Source organism: Sciurus carolinensis, chromosome 7 (assembly GCF_902686445.1).
Source record: "Sciurus carolinensis chromosome 7, mSciCar1.2, whole genome shotgun sequence".
Classification (NCBI taxonomy): Eukaryota; Metazoa; Chordata; class Mammalia; order Rodentia; family Sciuridae; genus Sciurus; species Sciurus carolinensis.
In genome coordinates this window covers 131,389,231-131,398,684 of record NC_062219.1, presented here as the reverse complement: position 1 = coordinate 131,398,684, position 9,454 = coordinate 131,389,231, and the positions used below count along the sequence as shown (strand labels likewise).

General features: G+C 36.6%; 1 pseudogene; it reads right to left on the bottom strand.

Moving 5' to 3' along the window:
• Positions 1–3,305: 3,305 nt before the first annotated feature.
• LOC124988600 (TATA box-binding protein-like 1) lies at positions 3,306–3,866 on the bottom strand (annotated as a pseudogene).
• Positions 3,867–9,454: the final 5,588 nt, after the last annotated feature.

The window sequence follows — 9,454 nt, the reverse complement described above, 5'->3', positions numbered from 1 at the left end:
TTGATGTCTTTGAGATTTTCTATTTTGTTGGAGTATAGATTTTCAAAATAGCTTCTAATTATGTTTTGTATTTCACTCTTGTCTGTTGTGATATTTCCTTGTTCATTCTGAATTATAGTAATTTAAGTTCTCTCTCTTCTCTCTTTGTGGGGCTGAGGGTTTAGCAATTTTGTTTGTATTTTCAAAGAACCAACTATTTATTTTGTTAATTTTTTGTATTGTTTCTTTTGTTTCAATTTCGTTGATTTCAATTCTGATTTTAACTATTTACTGTCTTCTACTACTTTTGATGTTGGTCTGTTCTTCTTTCTCTAGGGCTTTGAGCTGTAGTGTTAAGTCATTTATTTGTTGAATTTTTCTTCTTTTATTGAATGCGCTATATGAAATAAATTTTCCTCAAAAAACTGCTTTCATATTGGCCCAGAGGTTTTGATATGATGTATCTTTGTTCTCATTTATCTCTAAGAATTTTTTAATTTTCCTCCTGATATCTTCTGTTATCCATTTATCATTCATTAGCATAATAGTTAATCTCCAGGTGTTCAAATAGTTTGTGTTTTTTATTCTGTCATTTATTTCTAATTTCAATCCATTATGATCTGATAAAATACAAGGTAGTATCTATCTTCTTGTATTTGCTAATTAACATTAGCTTTGTGGCATAATATATGGTCTATTTTAGAGAAGGATCCAGGTGCTGCTGAGAATAAAGTATATTTGCTCTTTGTTGGATGGTATACTCTATAAATGTCTGTTAAGTCTAAATTATTGATTGTGTTTTTGAGATCTGTGTTTTCTTTATTCAATTTTTGTTTGGATTATCTGTCCAGTGGTGAGAGAGGTGTGTTAAAATCACCTACTATTATTGTGTTGTGGTCTATTTGATTTCTGGAATTGAGAAGGATTTGTTTGACGTATATGGATGAGCCACTGTTTGGGGAATAGATATTTATGGTTGTTATGTCTTGCTGATTTATGCTTCCCTTAAGCAGTATGAAATGTCCTTCTTTATCCCTTCTGACTAACTTTGGCTAGAAGTCCACATTATCTGATATGAGGATGTATACTCCAGTTTTTTTGCTGTGCCCATGTGCATGGTATGTTTTTCCCTATCCTTTCACCTTTAGTCTATGGGTATCTCTTTCTATGATGAGTCTCTTGCAGGCAGCAATTTGTTGGATCTTCCTTTTTAATCCATTCTGCCAGTCTATGTCTTTTGATTGATGTGTTTAGGCTATTAACATTCAGGGTTATTATTGAGATATGATTTGTATTCCCAGTTTTTTGGTTCTTTTTTTTTTTTTGACATGACTTCATTTCTCATTTATTTGGTTGTTCCATTAGGGTAGTTCCTCCCTTTGGTGATTTACATCATTGTTTTTTTATCTCTTCCTCATGGAATATTTTGCTGAGAATGTTCTGTAGTGCTGGTTTTCTATTTGTAAATCCTTTCAGCTTTTGTTTATCATGGAAGGATTTTATTTCGTTGTCAAATCTGAATGTAAGTTTTGCTGGGTATAAGATTCTTTGTTGGCATCCATTTTCTTTAAGAGCTTGAAAAATGTTGTTCCAGGCCCTTCTAGCTTTTAGGATCTGGATTGAAATATCTGCTGATATTCTTATTGGTTTTCCCCTGAATGTAATTTGATTCTTTTCTCTCACAGCCTTTAAAATTCTGTTTTTATTTTGTATGTTAAATATTTTCATAATAATGTACCTTGGTGTGGGTCTGTTGTAATTTTGTGTATTTGGAGTCCTATAAGCCTCTTGTACTTGATTTTCCATTTCATTCTTCAGATTTGGGAAATTTTCTGATATTATTTCATTGAATAGATTGTTCATTCCTTTGATTTGTTTCTCTATGCCTTCCTCAATCCCAGTAAGTCTTAAATTTGGCCTTTTCATGATATCCCATAGTTTTTGTAGATTCTGTTCATGACTTCTTACTGTCTTCTCTGTTTGGTCAACTTTTTTTTCAAGATTAAATATTTTGTCTCCAAAATATGAGGTTCTGTCTTCCAGGTGTTCTATCCTATTGGTTATGTTTTCTTTGGAGTTTTTAACATGGTTTATTGTTTCCTTTATTTAAAGGATTTGTGGTTTTTTTTTTCAGTATCTCTAACTTTTTATTTAAATGATCTTTTGCTTCCTGTATTTGCTCTTTTAAATGTCTATTGGTGCAATCATTCAATGCCTGCATTCACCCTTTCATCTCATTATTCAATGCCTGCATTTCTCTTTCATCTCCTCATTTGCTTCTCTGATTATTTTGATTATGTACATTCTGAACTCACTTTCTGACATTTCTTCTGTCATTCTGTCATTGGATTTTATTGCTATAATATCTAGGTTTGTTTGGGACATTTTCTTCCCTTGTATTCTCATATTGTTCAGGTATCTACCCCTGTAATAGTGAAACTCTGGGATATTGCAGATTTCCTCTATTGACTAATATTTTCTCTGTAGATTTCTGATAACCCACCACTTCGCCTTCAGTAGCCTGAAGTCTTGGAGGAACTTGATAATGCGGTGTTCCACTAGGAAGCTGGCCTTCTAGTGGTGGTGGCCTTCAGGTGGGGTATATTCCTCTGTGTTTCTGAGTTGGTCCCGAGTCTCTCAATACCTCCTCTTTTGGTTCCTGGGTCTTGTCAAATGTTCTCTACCCTCCTTTAGGTGTCTCAGGAAGGGAGTTGCCCTTCCAATGATGATTGCCACGCCCTCCAGAGTAATTAAAAATGCCTGCACCAGCCTATAAAGAAGCCTCTGGCTAACTTCATGATGGTGACAAACTTCAGCATGGTAGTCAGGTGGGGTTGTTCAGTGATGGCATCTGTCTTTGGCCTGGTGGTTGGCTGGGTTGGCTACCCGCTGCCCAGTTCCTCAAGGCAGGTGGGTTGGGTGCCTGCCTGCTTCCTCCGTGATGCAAGCGACCTGACTCGCCTGCCATCTCGCTCCATGACTGCGACCAACTAGTGATGCACCAACCTAGGTGCAGGGGTCAGGCGGGGTCGCTCAGTTATGATGTCTGTCCTTGGCCTGCTGGCTGGGTGGGATAGCTGCCCGCTGCCTACCTCCGTGATATAGGCAGCCTGACTCACCCGTCAGCTCGCTCCACAACTCAACTACCTTCTTATATTACAGCAACATTTGAAATAAAATCCAAAGAGCCTGGAGCTTACACTGTAGCCATGAGTGAATGAGTCTATTTCTTCAATTACTGTTGATCCAGTTTTCCTTTTGCTTTGAGTCCAATGTGCAGCAGGTTTTAAAAGGTGCTCAGAGATTCTAACCAATTAAGTAATGAATTATAAAATTTCTTTTCTGCTTTCAAACACATATGGGTATATTTGTTCCACAGCACCAGCCACAGCCTTTACATTGGACCCTGTTACTGTGATACTTCCTGTTGAAAAAAATCTGTAATGTAGCTCTTAGAGACTTTATCGATAGCATACAGTAGGATGAAGTTCAGGTTTGTAACTGGCATGAGGTCTATTGTTCTTTGTGAATTCTGGCAAACAGATTTCAAAGGGCATATTACAAACTGCCAAAACATTAACAACCTTAAAATCTGTAAATATTACCTGAAAACCTAATTTCTACAGACTGCGGGCTAAATATCTGGCACCAAATTTAGCTTCTTCTTCACTTGTTGCTCTAGTGCAAATAATTTTTCCTGAGGACCAAATTGTAACTGTAATTCCAGGTTTTCTAACCTTCATTAATACTTTCCCAACATCACACTTATAAATTACAATTGCTCCCTCAAAAGCAATTTTTCTTAAGTTCAAATGGCATCTTGTTCTAAAAACACAGACTGCATTTGTAATTAGAATGTCCAATGCAACATCACTATCTGCATCCATTGGGGTAGTTTAGCTTCTGGCCTCAAAGATCACATCTGTGGGAAGTTGGGGCAGCCACAGAGGATGCAGAGGCAGTGCTGCTGCCGGTTGCGTCAGATGTGAAGGAGAAGCTGGAGCACAAGAATGAAGATGAAGCGACCAAGCTCCCCAGTCTCCATGGAACTCCCATCCTTGCTGGCCATTGCTAGGAGCCCCCGAGGCTCAGGCTCCGTCTTTTGTGCTTTGTTGTTCTGGGTACCCAACATCATTCTTAATGGAGAAAAACTGAAAGCATTCCCACTAAAAACTGGAACAAGACAAGAATGTCCTCCTTCACCATTTCTAGTCAACATTGTCTTTGAGACACTAGCCAGAGCAATTAGACAGTCCAAGAAATTAAAAAGGATATGAATAGGAAAAGAAGAACCCAAGCTATCATTATTTGTCAATGACATGATTCTATATTTAGAGGATCTAAAAATCTCCACAAGAGAGTCTAGAATTAATCAAGGAATTCAATGAAGTAGCAGCATATAAAATAATCACACACATAAATCTAATGCATTTCTATTCACAAGTGATGCATTCTCTGAAAGAGAAATTGGGAAAATTACTCCATTCTCAATAGCCTCAAAAAAGAAAAATATTTGGAAAACAGCCAGGCCCTGTAGGACCCCTGGCCGGACTGACTGAGCCCCGTCTCCAGGATCCCTCAGCCCAACTGATCACTCCCTGCCTCTGGGGCACTCACATTGACTGACTGCTCCCTGCCATCAGGACACCCAGACCAACTGACTGCACCCTATCACCGGGACCCCAGACCGACTGATTGCACCCGGCCTCCAGGATCCCACAACCACACCAAACACACCAGACCTCCACGAACCCTGCTGGACCAACCGCATCCCCCCTCAAGGACCTCCAGCCAACCATCTCCACACCTCGAGCTGAAGCTCCCGTTTTGCTAACACATTTAGAAGCCAGAGTGGCCATCTTGGATAATCCTGAAAGCTGTAGCTCCAATCTTCAGGGGGGGCAAATCCCATTCTGAGACACCTGCTGGAGAACTGAAGCTCACTGTCAGGTACCTCTCATACATCAGGCTACTGACGACTGGGAGGTTTGAATACAATATGACTGTTATAATGTAGATTTTCTTTATTCTCTGTATTGAACAATTTAAAGCTTTTATTTCTTTACTTTTCTTCCTCTCTTTTCCTTTTGTATACCAGTTCCCTCAGAGTATCTTTCTCCCTTTTTGCATGCCAACATCCAATTTCTTTTGATTATACTCTCACCCTTTCTATTATCTAGAACTTCTGTATATTCTTTTCTTATCCCATTAACAGCTACATCCTACATCTCTCTGCATCCTCTTCATCCTCCATTAGAAACTGCAGACCTTATTGCAAATCTGTTTGTTATACTGAAGATAATATTTGAACTCATTCTATTTATTATGACAATATTGTTTATGTCCTCATAGAGGTTATTTGGTCTAGGATTGCATAATGTCTGAATTGGGCACTGCTAATATTGATCTCCCCTTAAAGAAAGAGTTTTGGAAACCTATAGGACCACTATAAGCCTATAGGAGGGAATCTGCAATACCCCAGATCTGCACTGCTGGAGGGGAAGATACATGAACAACATGAAAAAACAAGGGAAGAAAATGATCCAAACAAATCTAGATTCTACATTAACAGAATCCAATGATAGTATAGTAGAAGAAATGTCAGAAAAGGATTTCAGATTATACATGATTAAGATGATTCATGAAGCAAAGAATGAGATAAGAGAGCAAATGCAGGCAATGAATGATAATACCAATAAGCAGTTGAAAGACCAACTGCAAGAAGCAAAATATCATTTCAACAAAGAGATAGAGATTCTAAACAAAACAAAACAAAACAAATGAACAAACAAAAATCCTTGAAATGAAGGAGACAATAAACCAAATAAAAAACTCAATGGAAAGCATCACCAAAAGACTAAACCACTTGGAAGACAGAACCTCAGACAATGAAGACAAAATATTTAATCTTGAAAATAAAGTTGCCCAAACAGAGAGGATGGTAAGAAATCAGAACAGAATTTCTAAGAACTGTGGGACATCATGAAAAGACCAAATTTAAGAATTATTGGGATTGAGGAAGGCACAGTGATACAAACCAAAGGAATGACCAACCTATTCAATGAAATAATATCAGAAAATTTCCCAAACCTGAAGAATGAAATGGAAAATCAAATACAAGAGGCTTACAGAGCACCAAATGCACAAAATCACAACAGATCCACACCAAGGCACATTATAATGAAAATGCATAATATTCAAAATAAAGTTAGGATTTCAAAGGCCACGAGAGAAAAACATCAGATTACATATAGGGGGAAACCAATACAGATAGCAGCAGACCTCTCAACCCAGACTCTAAAAGCTAGAAGGGCCTGAAACAACATATTTCTAGCTCTGAAAGAATATGGGTTGCCAACCAAGAATTGTATACCCAGCAAAACTAACCTTCAGATTTGAAGATGAAATAAAATCCTTCCATGATAAACAAAAGTTAAAAGAATTTACAAATAGAAAGCCTGTGCTACAGAATGTTCTCAACAAAATATTCCATGAGGAGGAAATGAAAAAAAAAAAAACAATGTAGATCAGCAAAGGATGGAACTACCTTAGAGAAAAACCCAATCAAAGGAGAAACCAAGCCAAGTTAAAAATAAAAATAAGACCAAAAGACTGGGAATACAAATCATCTCAATAATAACCCTCAACATTAATGGCCTAAACTCATCAATCAAAAGACATAGACTGGCAGATGGGTTAAAAAGAAAGACCCAACAATATGCAATCTGCAAGAGACTCATCTCATAGAAAAAGACATTCACAGACTAAAGGTGAAAGGATGGGAAAAAACCTACCACACACATGGACCCAGTAAAAAAGTGGGGATTTCCATCGTTATATCAGATAATGTGGACTTCAAGTCAAAGTTAGTCAGAACGGATAAAGAAGGACATTTCATACTGCTTATGGGAACCATAAAACAGGAAGACATAACGATAGTAAATATTTATGCCCCAAACAATGGTGCATCCCTGTACATTAAACAAATCCTTCTCAATTTCAGGAATCAAAATAGACATCAACACAATAATTCTGAGTGATTTTAAAACACTGCTGTCATCACTAGATAGATCTTCCAATCAAAAACCAAACAAAGAGACCATAGAACTCAATAACACAATCAATAACCTAGGCTTAATAGACATATATAGAACATTCCATCCATCAACGAGCGAATTCACTTTCTTCTCAGCAGCACATGGAAACTTCTCAAAAATAGACCACATGTTATGCCACACATCAGCCCTTAGGAAATGCAAAAAATAGAGATACTGCCTTATGTTCTATCAGATCATAATGGACTGAGATAGAAATCACTGACAAAATAAAAAACAGAAATTACTCCAACTCCTGGAGACTAAATAATATGCTATTAAATGAAACATGGATAACTGAAAACATCAGGGAGGAGATAAAAAATTCTTACAGTTCAATGAGAATGATGATACAACATATCAAAATCTCTGGGATACTATGAAAGCGGTACTAAGAGGAAAATTCATTGCATGGAGCGCATTCCAGAAAAGAATGAAAAGTGAACAACTAAATGACCTAACATTACAGCTCAAAGCCCTAGAAAAAGAAGAACAGAATAAGAGCAAAAGTAGTAGAAGACAGGAAATAATTAAAATCAGAGCTGAAATCAATGAAATTGAAACAAAAGAAACAATTCAAAAAATTGACAAAACAAAAAGTTGGTTCTTTTACAAAGTAAACAAAATAGACAAATCCTTAGCCACACTAACAAAGAGAAGGAGAGAGAAAACTCAAATTACTAAAATTTGTGATAAAAAAGGAAATATCATGACAGACACCACTGAGATACAGAACATAATGAGAAGCTACTTTGAAAATCTGTACTCCAACAAAATAGAAACTACCGTAGACATTGACAAATTTCGAGAGACATATGCTCCTCCCAAACTGAACCAAGAGGACATACACAATTTAAACAGATCAATATCAAGCAATGAAATACAAGAACCATTAAAAACCTACTATCCAAGAAAAGCCCAGTCCCAGACAAATGCTCAGCTGAGTTCTACAAGACCGTCAAAGAAGAACTCATTCCAATACTTCTCAAAGTATTCCAGGAAATAGAAAAGGAGGGTACTCTACCAAACTCATTCTATAAAGCTAATATCATCCTCATACCCAAACCAGGCAAAGACACATCAAGGAAAGAAAATTTTAGACCAATATCCTTGATGAACATAGATGCAAAGATCCTTAACCAAATACTGGCAAACTGTATCCAAAAACATATTAAGAAAATTGTGCAACACCATCAAGTGGGGTTCATCCCTGGAATGCAAGGATGGTTTAACCTCTGTAAATCAATAAACGTAATCCATCATGTCAATAGACTTAAGGATAAGAATCATATGGTTATTTCAATTGACACAGAAAAAGCGTTCGACAAAATACAACACCCCTTCATGCTCAAAACACTAGAAAAAAAAGGGATACTAGGAACATACCTGAACATTGTAAAGGCTATTTATGCTAAGCCCATGGTCAACATCATTCTTAATGGAAAAAAACTAAAAGCATTCCCTTTAAAAACAGGAACAAGACAGGGATGTCCTTTTTCACCACTTCTATTCAACATTGTCCTTGAAACTCTAGCCAGAGCAATTAGACAGACTAAAGTAATTAAAGAGATATGAATAGGAAAAGAGGAACTTAAGCTGTCACTATTTGCTGATGACATGATTCTATATTTAGAGGATCCAAAAAACTCCTCCAGAAAACTTCTAGACATCATCAATGAATTCAGCAAAATAGCAGGCTATAAAATCAACACTCATAAATCTAAAGCATTTTTATACACAAGCAACGAAGCATCTTAAAGGGAAATGAGGAAAACAACTCCATTTTCAATAGCTTCAAAAAACATAAAATACTTGGGAATCAATCTAACAAAAGAGGTAAAATATCTCTACAGTGAAAACTACAAAACATTGAAGAAAGAAATTGAGGAAGACCTTAGAAGATGGAAAGATCTCCCATGTTCTTGGATAGGCAGAATTAACATTGTCGAAATGGCCATACTATCAAAAGTGCTATACAGATTCAATGCAATTCCAATTAAAATGCCAATAACATACCTTACAGAAATAGAGTAAGCAATCATGAAATTCATCTGGAAGAATAAGAAACCCAGGATAACTAAAGCAATCCTTAGCAGGAAGAGTGAAACAGGGTGTATCGCAATACCAGACCTTCAACTATACTACAAAGCAATAGTAACAAAAACGACATGGTATTGGTACCATGACAGGTAAGGTATGAGTTTTCTGGAAGAGTTTTTTGGATCCTCTAAATATAGAATCAGATTTATGAGTGTTGATTTTATAGCCTGCTATTTAATCTGCTATTTAATCTACGATAGACAGGTAGATTAATGGTACAGAATAGAGAACATGGACACAAACCCAAATAAATACAATTTTCTCATATTAGACAAAGGTGC